Source organism: Spinacia oleracea, chromosome 3 (genome assembly GCF_020520425.1).
Source record: "Spinacia oleracea cultivar Varoflay chromosome 3, BTI_SOV_V1, whole genome shotgun sequence".
Lineage (NCBI taxonomy): Eukaryota > Viridiplantae > Streptophyta > Magnoliopsida > Caryophyllales > Amaranthaceae > Spinacia > Spinacia oleracea.
The window spans coordinates 28,679,868-28,685,867 of record NC_079489.1 but is presented as its reverse complement, the minus strand read 5'-3'; positions in this window follow the sequence as shown (position 1 = coordinate 28,685,867).

Sequence of the window (6,000 nt, the reverse complement as noted above, 5' to 3'; positions counted from 1 at the left end):
TCATTGCATGTTGTTAAAATTGAGTTCTGATTTTATTTTGTGCTCTGTTTTTTCATTGCATGTTGTTAAAATTGAGTTCTGATTTTATTTTGTGCTCTGTTTTTTCATTGCATGTTGTTAAAATTGAGTTCTGATTTTATTTGGAGCTATTTGGAAATTATTTGAAGAAAATCGGAATATTCATGTGTTTTGTTGATCTGTTTTCCCATTGCATGTGGTTAAAAATGGGATCTGGATGTATTTGGGATATTATTTCACATTTTTTGGGTAAAAATGGGATCTGGATGTATTCGGAAAATTAGTTGGATTTTAATGGAATTATTGTGTGATTTGCTCTCATTTATCTCATTGCATGTGGTAACCATGGTGATCTGAAATTATTTGGAACTTTATTTTGAGTTGTTTGATTAAATCTGATTTTAATTCATGGTCCCCTGTTATTTTATGATGGCACTAATCATGTTGTTTGTCCCCTATTGATTGCAAGGAACCAAGTGGGTCTGATTCAATTGATCTGGTGTATGTTGGAGAGTGTGAAAATGAGAATGGTGATGCTGTTGGGTCTCCAGGACAACTTTCATCTGGTTATCCCTCCTCAAAGAAAGGAGAAAAGGGAAAAAAATCGGCTTCAGCATCTGATGATGCTTAGATAAGTCTGTCTCCTTTCTCCCTTTTTTCATTTTATTGAATGCTGGCTAGCTGTGGAGTCATAAGGTGGATGCCAACAACTGTGATCTGTTGTTGGCCAGGGGTGTTGTTGTTTGGATGATGATGTTGTGATTAGTTGTATGGATGTTGATGTTAGATAATGATGTTATGATATTGATATTGATAATGATGATTGGATGATGGTGTTTCCATATGGTTATGAAATTTTGTGGAATGTTGTCTGTGTGATGAACATGATTTGATGGCTTAATGTCCCCTGTTTTATGGTATGTTTTGTGTATGATAAATATGATGCTTTGGTGAGTATGAGATTTGATCAGTATAACTATGTTTTGGATTAGTAAAGGCATGAAATGAATATAATTTGGGGATAGGGTTTGAGTTATTTCAGTCCTCTCAGTGTGGCCTGGTGTTGAATGCTTAATGTCCAAGCATGTCCCTTTAGGATACAATAATGTCCCTTTATTTATTGTGATCGATGATGAGTCTTTTTTTTGCTGAGGAACAAGTCCAACTAACCACAAATGCTCGTGCTGCCATTAGTATCAGTAATGATATTTCTCGGGCGCTAAGTGTTTGTGGTTTGGAGTTGTTTTAATGATGCTTGGGGACATTCTGAGATCAATATTAGGAGGTTTGTGATCTTCAATGATGTGATTGTTGATATTCTGAGATCTTTGTTTTGATAATTGTCCTTTAACTTCTTTTGTCGAACGGAGTGAATGTCATTTCACACAATGGAATGTGAATATCAATCATTCCGTTCGGCAGAAGAATGTTAAAGATATGATAGTATTGAAACTACTTGATCAATGATGTGTGTCAATATGTCTGAGAAATGAAACCCTACATGTTAATGATCTGTTTAATGCTTCATGTCCCATGAATCAGTGGAGGTCTGTGATGAGTCTTTCATTTGATGAGGTTCAAACCCTATGTTTTGATCAGTTCATGGTGATCTGATGCATTGTTGATTGTTATTGTTATGCTTGATCTGTGATGAGTCTTTCATTTGCTGAGACTCAAACCCAATGTTCCAATAACACTTGTGCACCATTAGCATCATTGATGCTCTTCCGGAGCTAAGTGTTAGGGGATAGGGTTTGTGTCAATGATGCTTGGGGACATTCTGAGATCTTATGTCAGGTTAGACAGGAGAGGCAATTCATGTCTTGCAAAACATGTATAATGTGTTTCTGATATTCAATGATGTTAGTGTTGATATTCTGTGATGTATGTGTTGATAACCTGAGATATTTGATTCTAAACATGTCCTTCACCACCAATTACCAAAGGGAATACAGATCATGTCACATCATTGATTGATCTAGTATCCCCTTTGGTGAATTGGTGGTGAGGTTGTAAATCATTTAGAAACAAATCTGTCAATGATGTAAAACAACTTAACTGAGATTCAATGATGTTGCCTTGTTCATTGCTTCCTTGTTTTTGCTGCTTTGTTCTTGTTTCCTTTTCCATTACATCTTTTGGCACATCGGCATCCAATTGGGAAGAATTTCCTTCTGAAAATGATGTGATATGCATTCTTTCCATTTGGATGCCGATGTGTTTAGAGATGTGATGTGTTAAAGTTGTGTACTTATGCCTTGTGATCTGTGATGAGTCTTCATTTTATGAGTGTCAAACCCTTTGTTTTTCAATCAAACTCATGCACCATTAGCATCCATGATGTTTTTCAGGAGCTAAGTTTAATTGGAAAGGGTTTGATTCAATGATTTTTGGGGACATTCTGAGATATTTATGGTTCTTTGTTTATGTGAGGCATATTCCATGTGTTATCAATGATGAATTGATTGTTTTTGTCAAAATTACATCTTTTGACGCATCGGTTTCAAAATGGGAATAATTTCCATCTGAAAATGATGTGATATTATTATTTATTTCCATTTGAAGCCGATGTGTTTAGAGTTGTGATATTGCAAATGCTGCCTTGTTCTTAATAACCCAATGCTGCCTTGTTTATAGTGTTGCCAATGCTGACTTACCTCTTGTGCCTTGTACTTTTTCTGCCAATGCTGCCTTGTTTATTGCCTTGCCTTGATTACTCTATATTGATGTGAATAAGAATGAAGAAAAAAAACTTTACTAAACTTAAACATGAGATTCATTCATTGATGCTTCCAAAAGATATGCTTACAAAATGTTTTGCCTACATGTTATGCTTGCATTTAAGCTTACAAAAGTGACACATTGGTTTTACTTGTCAATTTAAAAACATGTCCCCAAAACACAAAAAGTTATCTAATTGTTTTCACTTTGCTTCACTGGTTTGCTTTCCATTCATCATAGAGTTGCATGCATTCATTAACTGCCCATATAGGTGCCTTGACTTGCTCTGGCAGTCTCCCTTCATCTTCTAAAATCTTCTTCTTGTTGTGTGGAAGTTGGTAATCATTGTTGCCTTTGTGTTTTAGAATCTCATTAGAAACAAACTGTAATGTCATCCACACATTAGACAATGTCTTAGGATGCAACTCATTAAAAGAATCATACACTGCTCCACTTAAGTCCTCCACAGTTTTAGGCATTTTCTTGTGCATAAGTGATTGTATTGACCTGAAAAATCCCAAGTCCAAGATGTTGCAATCTGGACTGTTTGCTGGCTGTTGAGTCAACACAAAAGTGAACCCATCTTGTTTGTAGTGTAGTTGCCATTCAGGATCACTTTGCAATATATGTGCCTTTGCATTATCTTGAATGATATAGATGACCTTTTCCCCTTCATGTGGTGGCCACTTGGCCTTGATTGCTGGAAGTAGGTTGTTGATCATCATTGCCCTTGTCTCTATTTGATTTACAGACTTCACTGGCTTTGTTTCAATGGTCCCCTTGAGTCTGTTTTTTGATGTCCTCTTGGCTGCAATTGCATTTGTGAATGGAAATATGCCTATTTTACCATCAAATTCACATTCCCCATTTTCACCCCACCTTGGTCTGGCTACTGCTGCCATGAACATGAATTTTGGTATCTTGGTTCTTGAACTTGCACTTCTGTGTGGATAGGGTTCATTGTTTGCAAGATAAACTCTCTGGTTTTTTTGAGTCAAATAAAACCACTTCTCATCAATATGAATGAAGTCATACATGCTGTAATATGTTGGTTCTTGTGGTATAGTGTAGTCCATTATCAGTCTGATTGCCCACCTTATCCTTGCCATTTTGCATGCTTCTGAAATGCCTGGATGCAAGGGACTTGAGTGTGGCTTTATAATTTTCCTCTTGATGAGCCTCCATACTGTTGTTGGTCCCAAATTCAGCATTCTTGCAAGATCTACGATGCATGTTCTGTCCCCCATGCCTATTTTTGCAATTGAGTCATAGGAGACTTGAACCTTTTTCCTTCCACATCTGTGATATTGGCTTTGCACAATATATGAATTCATTGCTGCCTTCTGTTTCTTTGCATTGTCCCATATTTTGCCTATGGTTTTTCTGGTGTAATCATATTCTATGACTGCATCCCTTATTGCCCCATACAACAAAGTTTCTGAATCTGGAATCTTTCTATTGAGCAGGAACACCAATATTTCTAGCCTCAATTCATTATTTATTCTTGGAGTCCTTGGCTTGTGATGATCTGTTGTGTGTGTTGCTGTTTGATGATGATGAGGTGATGCATTTTCTGATGGTGGTGGAAAGTTCAAATCAAAAAGAAATGGTACCTCTTGAAAGTTGGTAGTTTGCTGCTGCCCTTCCCCTTCTACTTCTGGTACTTGCTGTACATATTCAGTGCTGTTTGGTACATCTTCATTAAACCCAATGTCCCCAAATTCAGCAGCAGTATTTTGAGAAGCTTGTACCAAGTCAGCAGCATCATCACCTTCCTCCGAGTCAGAATCGGAGTTAATGCCGTCGCCTTCATCATCAGAAAAACCGAGGAAATCGTCTTCCTCTTGATCTGAAGCCATTAAGTCCCCTGTTTTTTAGCTACTTAATGCTGAGTTGAGGAATAAATTTTGGTGTGTGTTTGTATTTATTGAACTTGAGTTGGATCAGAAATTTGGTGTTTTGTGGGGAAAGTCAGCCTATTTATAAAGGATTTTCACTTTTTCAACCCCTCAAAATTTTGGAGGGAAAAACAAAGTCAATGTGTAATTGTTTCTGAAAATTTGGTGGGATTTTTGGAGGGAAAAGTGGGAGTCAGAATTTTGGGCAAAATTTCCACCCAAAAATACGTGACTCATTGTACTGTGATTGGTCCATATTTTTTCATTTGGGTCCCCCAGCCCATGTTTCAGAAATTGTAACTCAATTTATTCATTACTTTAATAAATATCTACTTTTTCCCCATTTAATTTAATACTTTCTCTCTCTTTACTTTATTCTTTTTCTTACACACAATCATTATTCTTACACCCAATCATTACCCATATCCCAATATAACCCAAGATTCAGTTTTCTTAAAATACCCCCAACATTCCTTATGGGTACAACAAAAAGGAATGGAGGGAGTAGTATTCATTAAACTCTTTGTCGATCAAAGTGCACCAATTATTTTTATACAGCCAGAGGGAGTAATTATTTTAAGTTTATTCATATTCGTACCATACGTAATAAATAATAATGTATTAATTCGTAAAATTATTGCTAATCTCCCAGAGCATACCTCTTAAGAAACTCTAATAAAATAAAATTGAAATCATAATATGTACGAGGCAGGAGAAATTGCAATTGTATGAAAAAAATTGCAATGGTTTGTAAAATAAGGCAAATGATATATTGATTAACATGCATAATTGTAACGCCCCGACCTCTAATTCAATAATTAAAGCATAATTAGCAGCGGAATTAACCTAATTAGTCGGGACATTACCTGCCGTAACTTCCTCTTCGGAAATTACAAGGCAAACATCAATCATAAGCCTTTAAATACTCCAAGATATATATATAATCCTTTATATTATCAAAATAAAAGTGCATAACTTACTAAAAGTCTTTAATTAAAACTATTAAAACTATTAGATCCGTAAACATAAACTAGGTGGATAATATTAAAGGGAACTCCTCGGCACTACTCGTGTCCATCATCCCCCGCAGTACCTAAAATGGAAAACAAAACGGTGAGGCGAAGACTCAGTAACGAACTATCCTAGCAGCGTAAATTCATTTCAATTCATTTTATTTAATAACACAGGGAGAGTAGAATGGTTAAACATTTAACAAAACATCACAATTAATTCATTCATAAACTTTGCAGTTTAACATGCTAGTTGTCGGCAAGTACGAACCGTGAAGGAATTCTCCACTGGGCCTGGGCCCATAAGAGCCTGGGCTCATCGTAACATGGGGCCTGGGCCCTGAGCATGGGCT